The following is a 27069-nucleotide window of genomic DNA, read 5'->3' on the forward strand; positions in this document are numbered from 1 at the left end:
AAATTAACCAAATTATATGTAAGTATCCAATTTCAAATGCAAAGTATAAAATATTTTCTAAGATTTCAATCATGAAAATCACTTATCCCTTAGTGTTATCTAACAGCAGAGAGTAGAACTTAGAGAAGGTGGGTAGACTGGCATTTTGACCAGGACTGAATGGATATACACACTCCTTGCCCTCCATTTAAACCTAAGTGTGCAGCTGATCATCCCAGAGAAAACGTGTGAAAAGCTGAGGAAGGCCACAAAGTATATCTACAGGGCATACCCCGATATAAAGTATCAGCAATGGAAGAGAAGGAGTCAAAGAAAGAAAGTGGAGAAAGGGTATGAAAATCTACAAAGACAATGAGCTCATTATTTCCTGGAGTAACTAAAATAATAATAATAAAATAATTAAAGAATATTTAGTTGTCTTGGACTCCATTCTCATTGACAAAGTTATTAAATATATGCATGAGCAGACTTCAAAATATAATTGAAATTAACATTATTGTTCACCTTCCTGCTTTAAAACGCTACAAAAGATAAAAAGAAATAAATGAATATTTTTAGCAACATATCACATTACCCCTAAGACTCTATCACTTGTAATAGTGTTGGGCCCATCAGGGAACACTGGATGAGAAGGACTAGGTAAATGGTACTTTCTGCCTCATACTCACAAGTGGTACCCTGCTGGTCACTAAAAAGTTCCCCTTAGTGATGATGGCAAGGATAGTGAAGAACAGCCCAGGACTGACAGGAAGGAAACAGAATCACTGGGAATTTAATCTTGAAGGCAGACTCATGCTCAAAGCAAGTATATCAGTTTCTCTGTTGTGTTCCCACTTTGGATTCAGATGCAAATGAGCTCTCAGTCTCAGTACCCCTGATCTCTAGATGAGCGAACCTTCTCCTAGCAGTCTTCAGATGAAGATGTAGAACTCTCAGCCCCTCCTGCACCATGCCTGCCTGGATGCTGCCATGTTCCCACCTTGATGATAATGGACTGAGCCTCTGAACCTGTAAGCCAGCCCCAATGAAATATCTTTATAAGAGTTGCCTTGTTCACGGTGTCTGGTCACAGCAGTAAAACCCTAAGACAATGTCCCTAGTAGAGAATTAGTGGTTAAAACCAACATGAGAGACCGAGGGAGATGATTCTGTGCTGAAGTGTTTGCTGCTCTTTCACAAGGTCTGACTTTGGTTCCCAAACACCCACATGGGATGGCTCAGAGCTGCCTGGAACTCCAGCTCCCCAGCTCCGTGGGATTTGACAAGCTTTTCTAGCCTCTGTGAATACTTGCTCCCATTTCCCCTTTATCCTCGCCTCTCCTTGCTGTTGATTTTGTAAAGTTTTCTGTATCCTTCTGTTCACCTTTCTTCTTGATGGCCTGTATTAGAAGTAAGCTCCCCAAAAGTCAGAGTCAGTGGCTATGTTTCTTCAGGAATCCACTGTGGGGAATAAGGCCTTGTAGCAATGGTTTTCTGCTCTCCTCACTGTCCAGTCAGGACTGTTGTGGCATCCCGGACAGGACACAATACTGAGCCTGAGGCATCAGGAGGTATATTGGTGCATCTCTTAACCACAGGCTTCTAAAATTCCAAGGAGTTAAGAAATGACTTATGGGATTGAAGTCCTCTCAATGTTTATCCAGACAAATGTTTTTAAGTCTTCCACAGCATCAAGAAAATGAAAATGCCATCGGACTCTCATTGTCTAGAAGTTGTATTTCTGTGAGATGCAGAAAATGGTTAATTGTTCACTTGAAAATGTCTGTCTCTCCTTTTGGAGAGAGGCCTGAAGACTTTTTGGCAATATTTCAATTGATTAATAATTGAGAGCGATGGTTGACTAGAGAATGGAAAAAGGGCTAATAGCTTCTCATTTTCTCCTTTATTATTTCAGATGAATTGGTAAGTCATGAGGAGGTGTAGAAAGATTCTGGGTCCACTGGCTAGATATTCTGAATTAAAAATGGTAAGGAGACCTGATATTAATGCAGGCGCTGTCTCCCCTGTGCTGTGGAACACTCCACTGCGATCATTTCCGTTCTGACACTAAGCTCTGTTCTTGTTTACTTCCTGGGAGGGTGTCTATCAACGGTACTACAGTTGTCCCTTTGTGCAGGGGCTTGAGATGAGACAATAGATTTACTGCACTCCTAATCTTAAACAACAGGAGGGGGGACCTGGTGAGAGATCAGCTCACAAATTTCACCCAATAACATGTGATAAGTGTTTTAAGAGCAGAAAGTAAGCAAATTCGGTGGGAACCATTAGCTTAAGGGGTTGATGCACATGGTGCACTAGTAGAGAATTAGTGGTTTAAACCTATGTGAGAAGCTGAGAGAGATGGCTCAGCACTTAGGTGTGGGACACTTTCACAGGATCTGAGCTTGGTTCTCCAACACACACTTTGGATGTCTCCGAACTGCCTATAGCTACAGCTTCACAGGGTTTGACACCCACTTCTGTCCTCTGTGGCTACCTGAACACTGTGTGTGTAAGTGTGAGCACACACACACACACACACACACACACACACACACACACACACACACACCTGTTAAATTGTGAAGAGGCAGAGGAGGAAACGCTGCCTGAGAACTTGGTTCAGATGTTCAGGGATGTGTAAAACTCCAGGTTCACCTTAAGGAAAAAAAAAAGGTTCAGATGAATTATAATTTAACACAAAAATGGGCTTAGGTTCTATCAAGTGTTTGTTCAGATAGACATTTCCATTTGCTCGGGCTGCTGCTTGCTGCTCTCCTGTCTGTGAGAGAAGTAGGTGCACGTGTCACCCCGGAACGTGTTCTGTGGACAGTGTTGTGGTTTGTCTGTTGCTTTTGCTTCCGTTTCATGCTTGAGTGTGTGAGCTGCTTCTATGGCAGTCATTTTCCTAACACAGAGACCTTTCTCCCTGAAGGGTCCAGGTGACTTCTGGATTACTCACAACTTGCATATTAACCATTTCTGTTTGTATATTTTAGTGTTATGGACTGGCTTGTGCTCCCTCTACCAGATTGACAGCCTTAGCTCCAATATTACTACTGTATTCAGAGACAGGGCTTTCAAAGAGCTAACTAAAGTTAAATGACGTTTTAAGGGTGAGGCCATAACCCAATACAACCAGTTCCCTTAGAAAACAGGAAGAAACCTCAACTATGCATAGGCAGAGAATCAGGTGGGGACAGGTAAGCAAAAAAGTGAACTGTGCCATGCAAGGAGAGAGCCAGCCCTCCTGAGCTGTGTTAGTCTCTGGAATTTTGGGAATAAATTGCTATTATGTAAGCTCTCTGATGTTACATCATGGACCTGCTGCTTTAAGGATTTGAACACTTAGGAGACCAGGTCTAATTCAGGGGAGAAGTTAGGCCATGATTCTTATGGTTCTGCTTCTGAGACAGAAGATTTAAAAACTGTGCTAGGGCCTTGCAGTCCCCATGCCACCCCCACCTCTGAAACTACAAGAGAGATGTATTGTCTACCCCGTATCTGGTTCTTTGTCAGGTAGGCTATGTTGAATTAGACCTCATGCTGTGCAACTTCCTGTCACCCTTCAAAGTTTTATAAAAGCAGGAATATCTCCTTAATTTAGAGGATTGTTTAAAGGGTCTCTCTCACTGCAGACCATTCAACAGTTGTCTATGGTCTCTAGCTCTCTAAGGCTCCCCATGTTATCTCTGCTCTGATCCTTTATCCCCACCTAATTGCCTTCCTACATTAATGCCCGGGCAAGGCCTCCATCGTGGGGATCTCTCCTGCTAGTATACATTATCCTAAAGGGTATTTATGTTACCTCCTTCCCTAAAACCCACAACTATGACTTCTAATACTTCATCTGTGCTTTTTGTTGTGAAAGTCCTAGCTGAGATAGTTATTGATAATCCTACTGTTGGGTTTTGTAGTCATAAATATTAATAAAAGAAATTCTACCATCCCACGCTAGTGCCATTCCGTTGGGCCACATGACATCTGCGAGTATTTTCATCTCACTCAACAAAGCATCTCAACCTGACTCACCATCTCATGCTGTCGCCAGCTGCTCTCAGAGCCTCGCAGCAGCTGCCCTCTTGCAACTCCCTTGCTGTGGACGCTGCTAACATTCCCAGCTTCCGCTCCCTGTGGTTTTAGTCACAACTCCCAGTAACTTGTTAACATCAAAACTCAATAAGCTTGTAATTTAGCAATGAGATTTATATCTTAAATTCTCAATCCACAAAACGTCCACACAATAATCTCACCATCAATTGATAATGATATAAACCGCTCACCTAGATAAGATAAATTGACCTATAAAACTCCATCCCTTATGAAATACTCATAACTACTCGTGGTCCTTTAAGACCACATAGATCTGGGTTGTCCTTCTCCTCCGCCATCTTGGTTCTTTTCTCCTTTTTCCCCCTCTCCCCTGCCTTACAAAAACTCTGTCCCCGCCTTACTTTTTCACTGCCCAATCACAGGCCTTGCCTTATCTTGTGCCAGCTCGCACCTGCATATAGACGTCAACTACAGGTTTGATTTATGAGCCTCAGTTCACACTGACTTGGACAGAACTCTTAATCTGGTCCAAAACTACTAGACATCATTTCCCTGTCTGCATTGTTATATAACACCTGGCAGGAGTGAAGTGTAATTTTGTCCATCGACTGTCTACTTTATCAACAGTTACTCACTGTATGCCTACCAATGAGTAACTTACTCATAGATGAGGATAAAGAGTCTGCACTCAAGATGAGGAGAAAAAAACCCCAAACAGGTGCATAAACACTCTCACTTGCTTGTAAAAATCCAAGACTGAAGCGGCTGACTGCAGCTAATAGAGCAAGGAGAATCCGTGGTGAAGGCACCATCAAAGGAAGGCTTTGAAGGGGGGATAAAATGTGGTCATGAAGAACTGGTCAATGAGAGAAGGCAGTCGAAGTGAGCAGAGGCATAGAGGTTGAATTCCTGGGTAGTTTACAGTTAAGTATAAACTTTCACCTAACATTTTTGTTCGCAGTAATATCAGACTTAATGTCCAGAATCGGAGGCATATCACATGCTATATGATGACTCGTCTATCCTCATAGTAACTGCACAAGGTAGATACTAACATTATCCCTACTTTGTAGATGAGGAAATGGGGGCATAGCTAAGTTAAATTACTTACTAATCCATAATACATGCAGGAGCTGGGTTTCCGCCCACATACTTTTTATAAAGTCTTGTGTAAGGGAGCCCGAAGAACCTCCCTGAAGCATGGAGAATACTAGGGTTGACAGATTTCCAAATGAGGCAAGAGGTGGCGTTTCAAATGGACAATTTTGCACAGTTCCTTGGGCCAAGAGAAAGGCAGATCCCCACATCTGACAACCATAGTTGGGGCCTTGCCATGTCCCAAACAGTCTTCCTGTAACTTAGCAGTACTTGGAGCCCTCGGTGGAGATAAATTGGTGCAGGGAAACAAAGGTGTTTTTCAGGCGCTCAGCTAGGACGGGGCGATGAAAGGAACTTTTCTGCCTCTGCTGTCTTCCGGGCTTGCATCCTCAGCGAATCTGCTACAGCAAATGGAGTTTGTTAGTTGCGTGTCATCTGAGGGTGGCAATTAGTCGCATGTGTTTGGTAGGATGCCAGCCCCTGGTGCGCCAGACCTTAGTGCGGGAGCCACTGTTTGTCATGAATTAGTCTTTAAATACAAGAAAGGTTTGTAAAATGGAGCATGCTAATTTGGGTTTCACTAACTCCCTCCGAAGAAGGGTAGTCCTGTTCTGTGCCAGCTGGCCGAGTTGGCATTTAGAGAGAATTTGGGTCCCTACCAAAGATCACGTCGCCCCTCCCTCCATCTTCGGGAGCAAAATGGCCCCAGGAGCTGAGTGGGCACAAGAAGCAAGGTGAATGAAGGGGCAGCAGCCTTAGTGATGGCAGGTGATGGCAGCCAATTGACTCGCCTGGGGTCCTACTAACCCCACATTGGGAAAGGAAACTGAGCCTGCTTTTCCCAACTCACATGGCCCAGAGGCCACCCATTCAGTGACTTCTGCATAAAAGGCTCCCTCATCCAATTGCTTATACACTGTGCCTTTTATGTAAGATGTACTTAAGGGATTACCAGGGCAGCTTTTAACTCCCCCCAGAAAGAGCTGAATGAAAGTGAATGGGGCGGAAGAGTCCTCAGTGAGAAACTGCCCCTCCAAGCCCAAGATGCTCACAGAACCCCTAATCACCAGTTAAGAATGCCATTCTGTTCCTGAGGTAGCTAGTTACACATGGAATGCATTCATTAAATGTTACTGTGTATGTGTGTGTACATATACATATACACATACACATACACATATGTATGTGACCATTACAGCAGATCCTGTCACGTGCACAGAGCACAACTCAAAGATTTTGACTGGAGTTGGTGTCATTATCTGGCCTTGGTCCCTTTAACAAGGCATCACCCTTTCCTATTGAGAAAGAGCAATCACACCATCATCTTTTGACTCTTTTCCACTCCCATCTTCCCCGAGAAAGTTTTAACAGGAGTGGGTTTTTTAATAACACATTCTTCAGGTGATGATCAGACCTTGAGAAATCATCACTGTGATACTGTTAAGGCTGAAAATGGGAACTTGCTTATTTACTTATTTATTTCTGTTTTCTTTTGCCAACGTCTCTTTGTCTCCAACTAGGATCATTCTGTATTCTGGGGAAGAGCCCTGCACCTAGGGAGACAGGAAGGAAATGTAAATAATTTTCACATTTCTTCTGAAGGTTGGGCTGGCTTGGGGCTTGTTGTTGCTGTTGTTATTTTCTTTTCTTTTCTCTTATGAATTTATCTCCTCAGCAGATTGCTGAGACGGCCGAGTTGTCCTGGTTACTAATGTGCTTTACATTAAATTTGGGGTCTGCTTTTTTCTCTTTGATTTCATCTGCTTATTTGATCCAGGACCTCTCTTCCTCTGAAAGCAGCCTATTAAATCTACTAATAAGCTGACAATTCCTGAGAATGCTAACCAGAAAGCTTTCCTGACAAGACAGGAATTAGCACTGAATACTTGAATACTGTCGATGGTCTTAAGTGGGGGGTTTAGTTTTCAAGGCAATCCTTTCTGCAGTTTATTTAGATGCTTGTTTAATATTTTGCATCTCTCCAGGACAGTGCGTTGCTTTTATGAAGAAAAGGCAATAATGAGCACGCCAAGGCTTTAATTTATGATGTCTCCTACAGCGTTGTGGAGGTCTTACTTGGGATGCCTGTGATTATGTCTGTACGCGACAAGTAAACCAGCTGGTATTTGTTCTGAAAGTGTCCCGAGAACACCCTCCTGTTAATGGCCTATGGCTTGATCCGGCATCTGGTAAACTAATATGTTGTCATTTTCACCATGAAAGTCAGCACAAATCATTAAGGATTCCGCAGCCATTTGCGTCCTTCTCGCTTCTCAAATACACCAATTACCACGGAATTATTCCTATTAGCAGCATGATTGAATGATACTAACCTGACTGGAACTTGTTGGCAGAATTTCTCTCATAATGACAGTATTGGACCGAGCAGTTGAGTCCTTGCTGGGCTCTGTTAAACAGCAAGGGTTGGTAGTAAATGTTTGTGACTCCTTGTGAGCAGCATCACCTAATCACGGGGTGAGTTCCAGGGAACGCACCACTTGTCCTTTTCCCTCAGCACGGGAAAGCTTTCTCATCATGTTTTCATTTAGTGGGGGATGGAATCTTGGAGCCTTCACATAATGTAATTCAAAGACCGCTTCTTAGCAAAATCATTATCATTGCATAAGAAGCTCAGTCACGTCACGCACTCGTGGGAGACAATGTCTGTGTTTTAATGACGGATCCCACACGAATGAAACGCTATCCGTAGCAGCGACTTAGAAAGATGCAGACGCCCAAGATTGATGGGTTTCATTTACCTTTCTTCTTGCCTAACCTAGGTATGTAAGGCCACGTGAAAATGTGTAACTGAAAATGCCTCTCAGGCAGACAGTCTAAGATAACGCAGGCCAGTGAGCCACCCCACCCCACCCCCACCCGCTGACGTTCTCGCAGGGCTTCTGTGTGGGAAGATATCAGGTTCGATGTGTTCTGCAGTGATCTGAGGAAGCCAGAGAATGTACCAAACACTTCTTATAGCCAGGCCTATCTTGTTTTGTGTCTTTCATCTCTTTGAACATAAATTTGGAAGCCACCTGAAGTGAGATGTGACCCCAAACTACACCTTTCTGAGTGAGCTTCAGCTCCTTGTCAATGGCTCCTCTGACATACTGGAGAGGGAGAAGAGGTGGACTGCTCCCTGGCAGAAAAGCACTGATAACCCATGAGATAATCCTTGGCCCGGGGGAGGGGAACTGCGGCTCTCCATTCCTATGTCTGACGTAAAACATTTCTCAAACACATTGTACACAGACACATGCATCCAAAGCACATAGGTTTTCTGGAAATGTTTCGGTAGGTTCTTCCCCATTTCCCCCTAGTTGCTTATTTTGAAAATTCATTCTGAGAGCATGTTCATCATGTAGAGACCACTGGTATGCTTTACTGACATGGCCTTGGCTGGCTCTCTATACCCATGTCTCAGCTGCCTAGTTATCTCAAAGAATTAATTCTTTCCTGATGAATGCTCCCTTCCACAGAAAAACCTGAGAGCTCAGTCTGACTAGTATCTGTCTGAGACTCGCAAAGGGGCAACTATGGTCTGTTCATACCCACAGAATTATTAGTTTAATGGACAAGGCTGAAGTTCAAGTGAGACCACAAATGCTTGGCTTCTGTAATGACTGGTGGTTGCTTTTCTTTGTCCTGCCCATCTCGGGGGAGTCTGTTAATGGGCAACAAATAGAATGCACATCCCAGGGTCCTACACCTGAGGAAGCCATATTTAAGTCAAGGCTTGGAGGAAAGAAATAGTGAGTGTAACAAAGATCCCCCAAAGGTCACTGGGCGTAGATAGTGACCAGATAGTACTGGGGGACAGGCAAGAATGGGAGTGCACAATACTGGGAAGGATAGAGAAAACACCCTGTGCTCTAAATGGATTTGTGTTGTGAATATAAAATGGACAGGAGTCAAAGTGTTTTTAGAACAGAGATGATAGTTTACAATGTGTTTTTTGAAATATTACTCTGTTGTATAGAAATTTATTGGAAAGAGCAAGAATCGCTGTAGAGAAGACAATAAGAGGTTTGATAATCTGATGTCTAGAGACAGTGAACATGAATGAAGCCTAGTAGACTCCAGAACTTAGTTACTGTTGAATCCTGGCAGTTACTGAGGTTTTCCCATCATAGAAGTATAAATGAAAACCAGGTTATAAACCATGTATCTGAATGTTTCAAAACTGTAAATCCCTACAAAGCTGTTGCCGTAAAAAATGTTTTTCAGGACAAAATATTAGAAAAGGTAAAGCTATGACTTTTATGTCATTGAAACAGGCCAAATATAAAAGACAATTGTGTGGTGTTATTACAACATGGGCTTGTATTTGGATAATGATATTTGGATGATGTTTTTAAAAAAGAAAGATGGAGTTTTAAATTATGATATACTCATATCAAATAAGTTAGTTCCTTATCTTCAACTCATTAGAATTGTTATAATTTAATGTCTTCCATGTTTCAGACATACTTTGAGTCTGTGAACAGTTATGATCTAATATAGGAATCCTACATTAAAACCCTGGGTCCAAATATAGCCACTCTACTGACTTAATGCATAGTCTGTGATTTCTTGTATAACACAAACTGTGATGAGAGTCCACGGGCCCCAAATATGTTCTAACTAGTCCTGCTGATTTCTATCTTAAGAATTAAAAATTACACTTGATTTGTATACAACATGTGGACTATTTAAATATATTTTCATCAAGCTTAAAATTGGAAAAGTTAAAAATATTTCATTTATTTTCAGTAAAGGCACACTTCTTGTAAAGTGTGCAAAATGCAAAATATGCTGACCAATATTAAAATGTTTAAGCCAAGTGCACTTATATTTCTTTTGACACTTTCATTAAATATTAATATTTTCTATAAAATTAGAAGGATTTCTGCATTTTTAAAAATCATTCCATCTAGGTGCTAATGTGAAATTTCAGGATCAGATTTCTTCCATGAATACTGTAACCTACATGTAGTCAAAAGGAAGGGCAGAATTAATTCCTTACTTCCAGAAGGTACCTTAGCTCCTGGGTCCAGCAATTATGAGTCCTGGAGTGAGCATCCTCTGAAATGGAGTTAGGAGGTCTCCACAGAGAAACTCAGTGTTTTTCAAGACTGAGACCGAGATTTTCTCATGTGTAAATCTGTTGTACTCTTGCTGTTTGAGACGGAGATAACATATTACTGTCTCTTTTTCTTCCCTAACCCTTTGTGATACTCATTCTCATGTGCCCCACAAGCCAGTGGCTTCCTAACCCTTTGTGATACTCATTCTCATGTGCCCCACAAGCCAGTGGCTTCCTACTGTCTGTACTACCCTCATTCTGCAGCCCTGCCTGACCCTCAGGGCCAGCTGCTTCTTCTTCAGTGAAATGGGGCGTGAGAACTGAGAAATGCTTGCTAGAACGTTCCTCACAATGGTAGGAGTTGTAGGCTCTGTATAGCTGATGAAAGCATAAAACCGCAGCTCCTGTAAATGTGCTTTTGCATCGTTTGGGGTAGGGATGCATTTGTGATGGGAGGTTTTCTCTGAAGTGGCGAGTTCAGGATCTATACAGAGCCATACAGTCCGTGTGTGAACTACAGAGAAGCAAGGAAATAAAAATGGAAAGAATAAGGCATTTTTAATCTCTAAGTTTGCATAAGTAAACCAAGAATCCAGAACCATAATCAGTAAATGTTGGCTACATAATACAGATCTAACTTTAGGTCTTGGCAATGAGAATGTATATTGTTAAGGCCTTTGGAAATTTTGGAACACACGGCTGTGACAGGCTACAAAAACAAATTAAAGATAAATAATCCCAGGGAATTTTGAGAAGTTTTAGTAGGACTCCCATCTTCAGAGTGCAATGCAGTAAGTCAGAAGCTGAAACAATATGGATACTGAAGACTTCTTTATAAACAACTGTTAATTCGAGCCCACCTTAAAAACCAAACTTAAACCAAAATCTACAAAACACTGATAATAGCAATGGCATTTAAAATCGTGGTCTTCAACCAAACCTCTTCTCAGAAGAAAATCTATAGTGTGAGACACCGAATAACACATAAAAACAAACATACAAACAAAACCAACACGGGTAAGCACCTGAGTTAAGAAAAGAACAGCGAAATGCACAGAGAATGCAGCAAGAACAAAGGCAGAACCAAAAATAAGATTTCTAATTTAAAAATAAACCTAGTATCATAAAAGCACATGCCTTCATAACCTTACGATTTGTGAGTGTGTGTGTGTGTGTGTGTGTGTGTGTGTGTGTGTGTGTGTGTGTGTGCGCGCGCGCACGTGCATGCACCTGTGTGCTGTGGCAAGGAGGTATATGTGCCATCAGGCCGGTGCAGCAGGTGCCTCTATACACTGAGCCATCTCACTGCTCTACTCCTGTCACAAAGGTTTTCTTGTAGGAGATAAAGTGAAATATGGAGGTAGTCTGGCAACTAGCATAACCAACAATGGAGCCAAGCAAAACTAGACAAGGTATGGGGGGGGGCACCCAGCAGTAGAAAGAAAGGACTCCACTAAAGAAATGGGAAAATGGACTGCAGGTAACTTTGAAAATCCTCCCCCAGTGAGATCTGAGGTAGGTAAGTGTGATTATTTGTATATGCTTGGCCCAGGGAGTGGCACTATTAGGAGGTATGGCCTTGTTGTAATAGCTGCAGCCTTCTGGAAGAGATTGTGCCACTGTGAGTGTGTTCTTTAGGACCCTCCTTCTGGTGCCTGGGAGCCAGTCTTCTAGCAGCCTTCAGATGAAGATGTAGAACTCTCAGCTCAGCCTGAACCATGCCTGCCTGCATGCTGCCATGCTCCCACCTTGATAATAATGAACTAAACCTCTGAAGTTGTAAGCCAGCCCCAATTAAATGCTGCCCCTTATAAGAGTTCCCTTGGTCATGGTGTCTGTTCACAGCAGTAAATCCTAAGACAGTAAGGAACCCAAACCTATCCAGGAAGAGAGAGGAGCAACTTAAGCAACCTCGAGGAGAACCAGAGACTCAAGGTCGCAGAGAAAGGAAACGTTTGAATGAGTTTGAAGTTTCGTGGAACAGATGATAATGATAACATTATTTTATATGCTACTCGGTAAGATTAGTTTCATATCTTCTTAATGAAAAATAATATAGACATCTGGTAGGATATGTTCTGTACTAAGGAAAAGTCTCCAAGATATATTTTTAAAACGAAAACACAAAACACTGTGTCTTTTGCACTACCATTTCAATGTGTGTGTGTGTGTGTGTGTGTGTGTGAGAGAGAGAGAGAGAGAGAGAGAGAGAGAGAGAGAGAGAGAGAGAGAGAGTCTTTTAGCTGTGATATCTCTAAGGAATACAAAGCCACTGAAACAGTGATTGAATCTAGGTAAGAGAGGAGACAAGCTTAGACAGGTCAGAGGCAGATCCATTGTAATGTGTGTGTGTGTGTGTGTGTGTGTGTGTGTGTGTGTGTGTGTGTGTGTGTGTATGTGTTCCTGTGTGTATGTATATGTATATGTATATACATCCTTTTGAGTTCAATGCTGTCTATATGCATTCTATAGTCAAAATTTATATTTCGAAAGGAATGAAACTGCCCCTAGCAGATAAAGACAGATAAAGACAGTGTGAATGTGCTTTCATGCAGCCATCATGGCTGTACCAAAACACAAAGCAGAGAACTGTGACTCACTTTCACTATAGACAAGATGAGTTAAAAGTTAATGAACCTATGAGCACAGCTATTGAAGAGAATGTCAGCCTTGTGCAAACACTGCTGTTTCTGAAGTGCAAAGGGAGCTTGGACTCTCTCTCCTGCACAGTGCCCACTCTTAGATAATGGAGCAGGGTCTGACCATCTTCTGTCTGCAGGAGCAGTTAGTCTCCTAGTCAGTAACTATAAACTCATATTGTCGCTCATACATCGTCATCTTCCTTCTAGAAATGTTAAAATGGGGTCCCCAGCTCTTGGGGTGGGGGGGGAGAGCCATCTGATTGTTTGGGCTGGAGAGATGGCTCAGCGGTTAAGAGCACTGGCTACTGTTCCAGAGGTCCTGAGTTCAATTCCCAGCAACCACATGGTGGCTCACAACCATCTGTAATGGGATCTGACGCCCTCTTCTGGTGTGTCTGAAGACAGCAACAGTGTACACATATACATAAAATAAATAATTCCTTTAGAAAAAAAAAGGAATGTTAAAATGCAAAAACTGGGCTCAGCAGTTAAGAGCACTTGTTATTCCTGCGGGGGATCCTGTTCATCTCCCAGCACAGAGAGAGCCATCACAACTATCTGTATCCTCAGTTCCAGGGGATGTGGTACCCTCTTCTTGCCTTTGTGGACACTAGGCCTACATGTGGCACACCTACACACATACAGGCAAAATACTGCTACAAATATGAAAGAAGAAATCAATATTTTCAAATGAAAAGAACAGTCTTAAGATCGGAAAATTATACCCTGCACTGCTCCGGCCAACATCCTCTCATCCACTGTTTACTCCTTTCCCTTCCATCCTCTCCTCTTTACCTGTCTGTCTGTCTTTCTGTCTGTCTTGCCTCCTGGGATATACTTTTATACACACTATATTTAGATACCAAGGTAAGTTTTTAAGTAAAAAAAAAACTCAGGAGTTAAAATAGCTTGTTTTATAGTCCAAAAGATTTTTGTTTTATTGACATAAAGTCTCCTGTCACCCAGGCTAGCCTTGAACTTTTATAGAACAGAGGTGGGTCTTGAACTCCTGATCCTCCTTCCCCCACCTCCCCACCCCAAATGCTGATATTTTAGGCATGAGTCTTAGCCTTTAAAAATGTTTAAGTAAATTCAGTGTGCTGTGTATTCAACTGTTTGAGGGTCACTTTGGGTCTTTTGAAGAAGTAACTGAGGGTGCCCGTGGAGGTGGTTTTGAGAGAAGGGAGGCTTTTGTTTTTCACCTTACTGCGTTGCTTGAATCCACCTACCTTACTCACCCACATAGTTATTGTGGCAGGAGATGTAGGCCATTGGGAGTTTGGCTACAGCCAAGGTGACAGTGCTGGTGCTGTGTCCTGGTACAGCACATTCCTGTGTCCTCCTACCCCTGCCCTGACCCAAGACCAGTAAGTTGGTTCCCTTCCCACCAGCCTTTGATCTGTCTCCAGAGACCCACCTGGAGTGATGCCATCCACAGATAGGAGGTCACAGACAGAGGAGCATCAAGCACAGGTTTGCTGGCAGACATGGACGGAGGCGCTGTCCCCTTGCCTGCTGAGAACTCGATTGCATCATGACTAACTTACCTGCTTCTCAGCACTTCCTGAACCGTTTCTCTTGGAGCCTCTAATAAGTCGTTCCTTATGCGTCTTCCCAGTATTCTGAGATGAGACATTTGTACTCTACTCTGAATGTATAGATACTTGAAATGTTTTTCTTATTACATGTATTCATATTATGGTTTTACTTTGCTAGACTTTGGACTGAACCCAGAGCTTCATATAGACTAAGGTAAGACCCTGCACTGAGCTGTATCCTTTGTCTCTGAAAAGCAGTGTCTCAGCATATGTGAGTGTGGGCTGTGGGAAAAAGAACCCAGTGGAATCATCTCAGACATGGTATCGGGAGGAGGAACGCTGGCCATTCTTACACCTTACAGTCATTAAAAGTCCTCTCCCCTTTTAAATGCCCAACTGTATTCCAGGCTTTCCAGTTTCAGTAACAGAACTGCAGCCTAGCAGCTGCCGCTGGCCCTTCGTGTTCCTGTACAGACTTGGTGTTCATTACTCTAATGTAGTCTATGCGTTCTTAACAACTTCTGAAGCTCATCCTGGTAAAGCACAGACCATGAACTGTCAGAGAGAAAGAGAGAGAGAGAGAGAGAGAGAGAGAGAGAGAGAGGGGGGGGGGGAATTGTTTAATTGAAGGAGTCTCAAGACAGAATCATTAATGGGTGGAAAGAATTCAGCCCGCTTTAAGAGGGATCTGTATTGTGATTCCTCAGCAGAGAAGCCTCTGCGGACAAATGAATTACCAAAAAACTCTTTGCTTATAGATTGCAGTGGTGCCTCTGAGCCCAGAGTTCATTGTCAAATACAGTCTGTCATTCGGGTGCAGTTCCTTTGCATTTTTAATCATGTTTGCGTCTCAGTCACTCATCTCTAACAGATCTGTGGGTCACCAGTGTGAGCGAGCAAGGCTCTTCGGTAAATGTTTATGCTCCTAGGGTAGTCTGTTTAATCTGGTAATATCCAAAGCATTTATAATCCTACTGTCTAGCCTAAATGTGTGCCTACATTTAGAGCCATAAATTTCTACATTGGAGTAGCTCCTGACAGCATGGTCCTAACTGTAACATATTGTACGTAAGAGAATGTAGGTGCACACATACTTACATACATCGATATTTATTCTCACCCCCACAAACAGGGTAATTTATAGCACAGCACACTTCCACACTTAAAAAGAAAATGGTCCTGCTCCAGGAGTAAACAGAAAAGTAATTTCTCTGTCTTGTAGTGCTTGGCTGGTGACTCTGCCATTAGGGTATGTATACCTTACTTTTCTGTGCCTGCAGTAAAACGCCACAGTCAAAAGTACTTTATACAAGGAAGAGTGCCTTTTGCTTTTGGCTTAGCATTCCGGACCGTGGTGTGGGGGTGGCTCATATTGGCAGGAAGGGAAGCAGGTGGTAAGAGCAAGAAGCTGATAGAAATCAAAAAATGGAAAGTGGAAAGTGTACTGGGAACGAGGCCAGGCTGTGATATCTCAAAGTTCACCCCAATGATGCCCTTCCTCTAGACAGGTCACACAGCCTCCCCAAACACTTCACCGACTAGGAACTGAGTGTTCAAATACCCAAGCCTGTGGGTGGCTCTCATTCAAACCACCAAGGAGTGACTGTCAGTGACCTTAGAAAAGTCATGGATCTAGCCAGGTGAGTCCCTGTTTGGAAGCAATGTGACATCTGCAAGATCTTGGAAATGAACTACTTGTTGGCTCTTGGTGAGCATCAGTTTTGTTCATATGTGTTTGGGTCAGGGAGACTGCATGCATGTACCTGCTGACTGACTGTGGAGGCTAAAGGTGAACCTCTATGTTGTTCCTAGGGAACCATCCAACTTGAGTATTTTCTGTTTGTTTGGCTTTTGAGTATTTCACCTCACTTATTCTTTTAAATGTTTACCTATTTTTTTTAGTTCATTTATATGAGTACACTGTAGCTGTTTTCAGACAGACCAGAAAAGGGCATTGGAGGATCCCATTACAGATGGTCATGAGCCACCATGTGGTTGCTGGGAATTGAACTCAGGACCTCTGGAAGAGCAGTCAATACTTTTAACTGATGAGCCATCTCTCTTGCCTGTTTGCCTTGCTTAGAAATGTGCACCACAGGTCTGCTGGAACAGAGCACTGGACTCCCTGAAACTGGAGTTACAAATGGCTAACTACCACAAGGGTGTGAAAGCTGAACCCAGTTCCTTAGAAAGAGCAGCAAGTGATCTAACCACTGAGCAATCTCTCCAGTCTAGACCTTGTTGTTGAGAGAGGGTCTCTCACTGATCTTGGAACTATCATTGATTAGGCTGGGCTGGATGGCCAGCAAACCCCAGGGAGCAGCCTATATCTTGTTTCTCAGGACTGGAATTACAAATGCCCACCACCATGCCAACTTTTTGTGTGGATGAGGTCTCATGCTTGCACAGTAAGCACTAACAAACCAATCACCACATCAATATAAAAGAGCATGAGAGAAGAGTAGTTGAAGATGACAACATAGAATGCTTTATGGTGCACTTGTAACCTGTTTATAAAGTGTAGACAATAGCTGATTGTCAGGCATCACCAGTCTGCTCGCTCGCTCCCTCCCTCCCTCCCTCCCTCTCTCTCTCTCTTTCCTTTTTTCTTTCTTTCTTTCTTTCTTTCTTTCTTTCTTTCTTTCTTTCTTTCCTTCTTCCTTCCTTCCTTCCTTCCTTTTTTCATTGTTTTTTTTTCTTTTTTTTCTTGTCTTTTTTTCGGAGCTGGGGACCGAACCCAGGGCCTTGTGCTTTTTTTTTTTTTTTTTTTTTGAGATAGGGTTTGTAGACCAGTCTGGACTTGAACTCACAGAGATCCACCTGCCACTGGCTCCTAAGTGCTGGGGTTAAATGCATATAATACTTTCCCAGAGTCATCCAGCCTTTTAAAAATGAATCACTGGGAATGGAATATCCTTAGCACTAGCCCTCACATTATCCAAGGTTGACAGTCTATTGATATTGGACAAATCTCCAATCTACTTTTTAGCTCAGGCAGTGTTCTGGGTGATTTGAACACATTGCCTTTGTATTTTGTCATGATCGTTGGTTTCCCGTGTCCTAACAGTTTCTAAGATTCTTGAGGTCTAGACGTTGTCACATGGTGTCCAAAAGCCCATTTTGCGTTCTCCTGGGGTGCTAGGTGAGCCGCTGAACAGCACTGTCTAGTTGCTTTTTTCCCAGGCTTCATAAACACCCATGTGTCCTAGACACCAGGCTGTAGAAACAGTAAGATTTTACAAGGAGTTTGGGTTAACATTTCAGTAATCAACATGTTCAATAATTCTTGAAATTACTACGTGGAGTTATTTGGAAGTTACATTGGTGGGCCGTGATCTGACTGCTTTTTAGTTGATATTTCTTTAGTTGAGGATTCCCTATTTAGTGGGCTTCCCTTTGGGAAACTGTGAGCTCTGGGATAAAAGGGGGAGTAGCTGTGTTTAAAGCAGAGGGCGAAGACAAGGGGACCCCTTCAACAGCACATCTCCTCATCTCCCCTGCTCTGTTTTCCTGAATACCTCCAAACCAAGAGGCAGGAAATCACATCACGTCGATAAGCACTTGCCGTGAGTTCCTGAGGACTGGGGGTTGGACCCCTTGCACCTACATAAATGCCAGTGCGTAATCACCCAGCTATAACTCCCGTGCTCAGAAGGCAGACACGTGGGGTCCCTAGCTAGCTAGGCTAGTTATAGACAAGCTCTAGGTTCAGTCAAGACCCCTGCCTCAGTGAATGAAGTATAGACCAATAAAAGAATATTCTAGATGTCTGTCAGACTCTAACTTTCATGCATATGCACATGAGTGCCTGCAGCAGAGCTCCCCAAGTCCCTAACCCCATCCTGTGTTCCTTGTCTTCACGCCATAGGCCCGCTCTTTTTTTGGGTCCACTTATGCACAGTGGCAGGTGGCAAAGTAGGCACTTGGGAAATCCCGTCCTATCCTTCATCACCATCAGCGATCTCTAGGAAGACACTAAGGGGATGAGGCCTGCAGGTTATGCAGAGGGGCTGTCACGTGGCTGCAGTTGATCACCTGCAGCTTTTCTGTTTGGGAAGAGCTGCAAATTGATTAGCAAGGCTAAATGTCAAGGTACATTTTATTGGAGTCATGTGTGCATATTTGGAATCTGTTGTGATATATTTGAATCTAATGTGTATTAATATGTGGGCAAAGGTTAATTTTGACTATTTCTGTGTTGAGACACTCCACTTGTCTTTCCTTCACAACTTTGTGAGATGTGTGTTTCTCACTTTGGTGGCCTGCCTTTGACTTTGCGCATCACTAATTATGCACACAATTTGAGAACGACACTGACATGAATACGAAATATTAATAAACCAACAAGACAAGCAGTTTCAAAAATCACATTATGTGTACTTACTGCTTAACTGACCTTTTCTGCAGTTACTTACATCTTTTAAGAATCCATTTAATTTCAAAGCCAGAATATTAGCCTATTTATATGTAAATTGTCTTTAATTCACGCATTGATTTAGAAGACTAATCCAAAAGATCTTTCACTGCAAGTGACCTTTTTGCCTTTATTCTGGTGGGAAAACTCTGAAGTGGTTTCTCAGTGACCCCCCGTCTAGCTGTGGTACAACACACGTCAGCTTGAGTCTCCATAAATCATTCACAATTGTACACTTCTCAGTCAATGCTGAATTTATTAATAGGGTAATTGTTTTGTGTACTCTCCTAGTGTGCATGGGGCTATTCGCAGGCAGGATTTTTGTTCCTCATAGTATCACTCTAGCTTCATCTTTATTCAGTAAATCTTACTGGAAACTTCCCTAAGAAAAACGATGTGTTATCTGAGCAGAAATTGTGGTTCTTGGTGACTTTCTCTGAAGAACTTTGATGTCAGAGAAGTCTTAGCTTGTATCATTCTCTTCTGTATCTACCATGGAACGCAGAGGGTTTCAAGATGACAAACGGGTAGATTAATCTCCAGGGTCCGGTGTACAGACTTAGCTCTCTGCTCTCTTTCTTTTGTTAATCTTAGGGAACCACTGTAACTAGTGATTCATACATTCTCTTTCATCCGGGAATACTGGGATTGTCTGTCTAGTTTTTGTCATCATGGGGATAACAAAGAATTGAGAGTGACTTATATGGAACATTTGAAGCAATTTAAGGTTGCCATGTATGTACATACACATGTGTGCGTGCACAAACACACACACACACACGCACACATGCACACATGCACACACACTACATTATACTACATTTGTGCTTCCATTCCAACCCTCTTCTCCCTTGAAACAGAAATATCTGCCCAGCTTTGGCTTTACTTATTTGTTTAGAAACAGAGACTTACTCTGTAGCCCTCCTGGCCTGGAACTCTCACAGACCACAGAGATCGATGCATTTGCCTCTGCCTCCTAAGTACAGGGATGAGAGGGCATGGGCCACCATACCCAGGCTTCTGTTAGACTTCTGAACTGAGGCCATGGATACTCAGAGACAAAATTAAATGTGTATTGTGAATTTGTATAAATTGCTCCTTGACATTAAATGTCATCAGAGATAATATTTATTTAGTGTATAATATGCCCCTTTTCTGCTCTGACCCTGGAGAACTAGGATTCTGTGATACACATATGTCCCTCTGTTTAGCACCTATGTCATTCTGAAAGAGATTTTCATTTGTTCATTCATGTTTTTAGTGCTAGGGATTGAACTCAGAGCCTCTATTTCTGTGGCTAACATTCCACCACCGAACTATATCCCCAGCTCACAAAATTATCAAATATATAACAAAAAATGTAAGCAAGCCACCTCTCAGTTTTCCTGGTAATTATAGTCCATAAAGTTGTCACAGCCAGTGAGTTAGCGAATACTAAGTCACAGCTTTCCTAAGTGATACACACTCAGGTTCCCATGAGCCTTTGGCCAAACATTTTCGCTAACTGATCAATAAATAACTTTGTTTCATATTCCTTTTTTGTTTTACAACATCTTACTTAACCTGCGCTTGTTTCATTAATACCAATGGTATTGAACTGAAGGCTGAATGAAGCTGTCAGTCACAAGTTTCTTGCAGTGAGGGCACTAGCTGTCCCTTCAGTGGTACACATAGTGGCCATTTGAAATATCCCAGTCATCAGCAAGCACACAAAGATGAAAAGGTAGCACCTAGCAGAAAGCAAACGGATGCTTGTTCATAGGATGAGACTGACAAGAGTCTAGGGTCCCGCCTGGGTTGTCCTTCTTTGGAACATATGTGTTTCATGGCAACGTCATCTCTAGGAATGTCAGCAAACCCCTGCAAAAGTATTAAGAGTATTGCTTCTGGGGTTACAGATAGATTACAAATTAGTGAATTCCCAACTACAGAATCTATAAATAATGGAGATCAATCATGCGTGTGTATATATTTATTTGTTTGTCTCTTCACACAAGGCTTATGTGAGTTGATGCCAGAGCCTGATAGGGCTCCACCCAACATGGAACTTTCACATGCAGATAGGGTTGATTGCCCAGAGTTTCCTAATGACAATGGAACCTTCTAATGAAGCCTGTGACACAGTACTCTGGCTGAGGGTCCAGAAGAACTTCTCTGAGAAGTTGGTTGGGGAATATGGTCTTTGCCAAAACAAAACAAAACAAAACAAACAAACAAAAAAAGACAAAGACAAAACAAAACAAAAAACTATAAAGTAGTAACAATAAAAACTGGAAAGATTTATTAGACTCCGTCACGTTTTGTGACAGTTTTCTCTTTTAGTCAGTGTTCTTTAGATAAAAATAAATTTATTTTACATTTTAAGAAAGCATTTTTCTTTATACTCATGATAAGCTTTTACCTTCAAGGGTCACTCACTACCACCAGGCCCAGATCCAGGGCTTTGAATTGGCTCTCCAAAAGCTACCTCATCTACAGACTTCTAGAGCACATGAAAGGGCTGGTCCTGCAGATCCAAAGCTGCTGAAGCCCCATGACACAGACAATAACAGGACAGCTGAGAACAGGCCTGGTGAAGATGCAGTGTTGATGGTGTTGAAGAAGCTACAGGCCTTGAATCAGACCAATGACTGATTGGTCTGCAGTGAACGTTTACAAGTAGAGATGTGTGGACAGAAGGGTAAATACTGTGGTTCACACTATGACATACTACAGCCTCCATGAAGAGATGTTTTCTATACTTAGTTTTGGTTCATTTACTTATTTACTTATTTATTTTATTCTGAGTGGCAGTTGTTAGGGCAGAGGGTGGATCTGAAGGGACAGGAAAATGAGGGAGACTGAGGTACATGATGTGAAACTCACAAAGAATCTATGAAAAGTTAAAAAAATGGAAGAAAATCCAGCTGTCTGTCGTTTGGTTCAGAATTGAGGCTGGAGATGCTGACAAACCTGCTTCTGTGTAGTGAGGGTGAGGAGTATCTCTGGTCCCCTCTCCTCTCCAGCCTGTCCTTTTCCCTTCTGTCTTGTCTGCCCCTTGATTCTTTCATTTTTCTTCCTGCCTTGTTTTCTACTGGCTTCTTCAATGATGATCGTCAGGATCTCAGGGAGAAAAGATACTTTCTGCTTCTCTCCGGGGTTATAAAGGAGTTGGCAGCCTCCCTGGAAAATGGGAGCTAACATTTTAAGCTGTGACACTCTAGATTTTTCTACTACTGGAGGACAAACCCAGAGAAGAAGGTGAAATAAACTAGTTCCAAATGAACTGTGTTAAATGTAATCACTTGACGTTTTCGTCTTTGAGAGATGGCTACATGGTCAACAGCACTTCTTGATCTATCAGAGGACTGGAGTTGGGTTCCCAGCACCCACATCAGTCAGCTCCAGAGCATCGGACACTCACTTCTGTTCTCAAGGGCACTCACATGTATGTGACATGCATATACATTAATAAACACAAAAATACATATGAATGTGTGTTTTAGAAAGGTGTTGTTGCTGTTGTTGTTACTTGGGCCAGTAGTTATTTATAGAAAGGGCTCTCGATGGAGTAAGGAATTCGGCTCATTCATTCATTCTTCATTCATTCACTCATTCATTGCTCATTTCACAGTTACATATTGATACCCTACATTGTGATAGTATGTGCAAGACTTGGGTGCTACAAAGGTCAATAGGCACATAAAGATTACTGGCCTTGGTCTTGGTAGTGATTTGGGAACACTGCACCCCAATCTCAGTGACAATAACAAGAACAATGTTATGTTGCAAACTTTAAGAAAAGGAAATTATTAACAAGAAAAGAAGGTAGCTTCCACAACTAAGCCCAAAAGTATAGATAATCTGATGAGAAATGGACACAGAACAGACATGTCTAACCCAGGAGGTGTCAACATCAGTCTCGGAGAAACTCACAATCTAGTTCACGCCACACACTGTTGAGGTGGCTTGTCATCACAAGTAGAAAGGAAAGCTGGGAAGGATATAGAAGGAAGAGGCTCCTTGAATACCAATTCTGTGAAGCCAGGGAACATAAAGCTGGTCAAAGAAATGTGTTTACATCTTGCTGGTTGGACTACTGTGGTAAAATATCTGGCTGAGGCATCACAAGAGAGGATAGGCTGCTTTGCGCTGTTGGCTTCAGTGATGCCCATCTGTGGTGGCAGAGAAGACTTTTCCACCTGCTCTCTGACCTGTTCTATTCAGGAGTCAGAGAGCAGCTCCAGAAGAACACTAAGGCCCCAGGGACCATCCTATGAACCCAGTTCTGCCAAACAGCCCCACCTCCCAAAAGTTTAACATCTTCCCCAAATAGGGTCACCAAGTGGCACCAGATGTTCAAATATAGGAGCCTTCTTTGGAAATACCAATTTCCTTAAAAAATAAAAATAAAACCCAGAACTGCTATGTTGTGGTTTGCCCTGGAGTCATCTGTATTTTGATGCTTATTTCACTGCCCCAAGGATGGCTGCCTACTCATGTACTCAGGACTCAGGTGACTTCACCAGAACCTTCTCTCCATTTTACTTGTAAAATACAGGTGAGAGCAGGTACAGGATAGAAGGAGGCCTGTCATTGGATGAGAAGGAAGGACAGGCGGGAGAAAAGTTTGAAGGAAGAGGAGACTGGGACGGACAGAGGAGAGACAGGAGGGACAGAGAGGGTAGTCACAGCAGAGAGAAAGTGGAAGCTCACATTAAGATTCCACTTTATGGGGCTGGAGAGATGGCTCAGTGGTTAAGAGCACTGACTGCTCTTCTAGAGGTCCTGAGTTCAAATCCCAGCAACCACATGGTGGCTCACAACCATCTGTAATAGAATCTGATGTCCTCTTCTGGTGTGTCTGAAGACAGCTACAGTGTACTCATGCACATTAAATAAATAAATATTTTAAAAAAAGATTCCACTTTATGTATTTATAGGTTGTTATGAATGTAAGGGATGGATGTGTACTGGGCTTTGTATGTTTAGGTGGGCAATTATATCTTATCAATTGGGTCAAAGGATAGTGTGTTGTGTGTTCTCTTATGCGATGGTTTGAGTGTAGGCAAGTGTGCAGCTGGAGACACTGGGCCGCTGCGGAATTGGGATGTGTGTTTCTGGTATGAAAACCTGCCTTGGGAACTAGATAGGTAGAGAGACTGCTGCCAGGCTCAGAGAGAGACCTTCAGCAGTGTGATATGGGATGGAGCAGAGCAGGTGAGAGGCTTTGCTGACTGAGAGTTAAGATGTCCAGCAGATATCTTGAGGCACTGCGGTGCCAGACCTAGAGCAGGTAAAAGACACCCTTTTATTTTTTTATATTTTTCCAGCAACACTGTTATATTATCCATCAGTCTTATTTCTGGATATACACATGTCTTACTTAGGGCTTCTATTGCTGTGAAAAGACACCATAAGCACAGTAACTCTTATGAAGGAAAACATTTAATTGGGGCTCCCTTACAGTTTCAGAGCTTCAGTCCATTATTGCCATGGTGGGGCATAGTGGCATGCAGGCAGGCGTAGTGCTGGAGAAAGATCTGGGGGTTCTATATCTTGGTCCACAGGTAGCAGAAAGAGACCATGTGCCCCATTGTGCATAGCTTGAGCACAGGAGACCTCAAAGCCCACCTCCACAGTGACACGCTTCCTCCAGCAAGGCCACTCCAACAAAGCTATGCCTCTTCATTGTGTCACTCCCTATGGAACTAAAGAGGCCAATCACATTCAAACTACCACAACACGGGAATTAAGTCAGTGTCACTCATAGTCTTTGTGGCGTTATTCTTAATATACAGGGTATGACAAAAATTTGTGTATCCATTGTCAGATAAAAGAACTTTATCAGCAACAAGGTGGGCAACCCTAGAGGCCATTGAGTAAGCCGGTCATAGAAAGAGAAATGTAGGCTCTAAAAAGTAATGGTCAGGTACATCTAGCAGACTGTGATGTGAAAGGGGGAAGTTGGGGAATATGGGTCAAAGAGTGCAGAGCTTCGGTCAAGTAAAGTAATGAGTCCAGAAAGTGGCTTTCGGCATCACTAAGAGTCCTATATGCTGGAAGCTTGGTTAAAGAATAGATGTTACGGGAAGGAAATTGGCACAGGTAGTAAATGAATTGCTACACAAGCCTAAGGACCTAAGTTCAATCCTTGGCACCTGGGTAAGATGTGGTGGTGGGCGCTTGTACTCCCACCAAGTAGACAGAGATGGGGGTGGGGGTGGGTCTCTGTGGCTTGCTGGCCAGCTAGCCTGGTTAAATGGCTAAGATTCTCAGACTTGTCTCAGAGAACAAGGTGGGTAGCTCCTCGGGGAAGAGAACTGAGGTCGACTCTGAGGCCACCACATACATAAACACAGGTGTACCCACACACGTGAACATGCACAAACACAGATCGTTGGAAGATTTTTTTCCCCCAAAAGAATAGACACTGGGTAATCTTACCACATACACATAAAGGGTGACTTTGTGAGATGACACATAGACCAATTTGCTTGTCTGTGTTAATCATTTCACTGTGTGAGTGTGTCCAAGCACACTTTCATTGTTAAAAAGGCACCTCTTCATGCCTGTCATAGCTCAGTTCTGTCTCAAGCACAGGGTTGAAGATGGTAGTTGTAGTGTAAACACTAGTCACTCATTTTGGACCCAACCATCCAACGGTGCTGTGTTCTTGCCACAAGTTCCCCTTAATGTGGGTTTTCTGAGTCTCAGGGAGGTAAAGTGATCCCTTCAGAGACAGTCACTTGTAAGTAACAGCTAGAATTCCAGCCATCTGCAGTCCTGTGTAATCCTGCACTTGTTTCTGCAATGTCTTTAGTTAACATAACACCATTAGACACATTAAAGTGGTCACATGTAAGGATAGTTTTATTCCAATACAGTTCTCATATTTGTCTTATTTCTTGGTCACATACCAGAAAACAACTCCTTATTTTCAACCCTGTCTACCTCATCTTGTAAAGGAGACTATTTAGGCACAGAATGGTGAAGGGATATGCCAATTTCAAGTTCTTAGGAACGAAGGTGCTGGGGGCTCAAACCCTGGGCTGTCTTTGCTTTTTGCTGCCATGTTCTCATTTTCTAAACACTACTAACGTGACTGCCTTTTTATTCTTATGTCAGCGCTAGGTCATGCTGAATAGAGAAAAATTAGGAAACACAAATGAACAACAAATCAGACATTCTGAGTTTACCCGTCTCTGTTCTCACATGCTCTCAGTAATCAGGAAACATGTTTTGTGTGGGTATGTCTGTGTGGGTATTCATGTAGGGGTATCTCCGTGTGGGTATGTCTGTGTAGTTATGTAAGTATAATTGTGTAGTGCGGGTACGTGCAGGTGTGTTTCATGCTTGTCCTATGCATGATAATGTCTAGGATGAAACCATTTGCTGCTGGAGGAAAAAAAAAAACAAAACGAGCCACAATAGCACCAGCGGGCTGTTTAATTTAGGTTCCTCTCTCCCATAGCACGGTCTTCTTACTAAGACTGTGTTCATTCTCAGTACGTACTCACCGCTTTACATTGGGCTGCACAAAGGTGGAGGCCCTGGAAGGGATTGGATAGAGTACCAGTTTTCTCATCATTCTCTAGTACTGTCTTCCCTGCATGGTAATTGCCCAGCCACTGTGCTTTTCTCTGGGGTAGAGTTGAAAGCACACAGAGGTCAGTTTTCAGACACAGCGAGAGCCAAGTGGAAGCAGGGAATTGTGCTTCCTTGCATTGTGCCAGCTTGTAGCGGGACACTGACTATGGCACGATAAATCAAGGAAGCTCTTCTCTCAGTGGGGCTTAACGCTATGCCGACTGCCTGCAGCACTGGAAATAGGCTCCTGGTCTTCTGCGGTTCCTGGGTTCCACCAGAACACAGGCTACTCTGACCTCCATTTTCACAGAAGAGCTCAGCACCCATAAGTGAGGACAGTCTATCATCATTTCTCAGCTGTCTTAAAGTCTCATATCTGCCTGTTTGGCTTATATCTTTTAAAGGTTTTATTTATGTGATGTATGTGTCTTCCTACATGTATGTATATGGACCTTGTGCCCAAGGAGGCCGGAAGAAGGCATGGAAAGGGGAATTATAGAGAGTGTGGTGGGAACCCACCCTGGGTTCTCTGCAGGAGCAGCATGCTATTTGTGGAAGGCTCACCCAAAGCCAGAGCTTTGGAAATATTAGTCATTATGCAAAGTTCTTGAGAACCCACATGCTGACTTGATATATAATTGTTTTAAATTTTCAGTGATTTTTTTCAGGGTATGTAATTTCTTCCTGTCTTTGTTTTCTTGGGGTTATATA

At 42.8% G+C, this 27069-nt stretch overlaps 1 protein-coding gene across 10 annotated transcripts in view; it reads left to right on the plus strand.

The window, feature by feature from the left end:
* Window positions 1-27069, plus strand: part of Fhit (fragile histidine triad diadenosine triphosphatase) — a 1549291-nt gene that overhangs the window by 431999 nt on the left and 1090223 nt on the right. Inside the window, exon 1 of one of the 10 annotated variants that reach the window (XM_087586497.1) lies at window positions 26500-26687. The gene's annotated coding sequence lies outside the window, so the exon portion shown is untranslated. 10 annotated transcript variants of the gene reach the window in all.

Source organism: Rattus norvegicus, chromosome 15 (assembly GCF_021556685.1).
Source record: "Rattus norvegicus strain SHRSP/BbbUtx chromosome 15, alternate assembly SHRSP_T2T, whole genome shotgun sequence".
NCBI classification, from domain to species: Eukaryota; Metazoa; Chordata; class Mammalia; order Rodentia; family Muridae; genus Rattus; species Rattus norvegicus.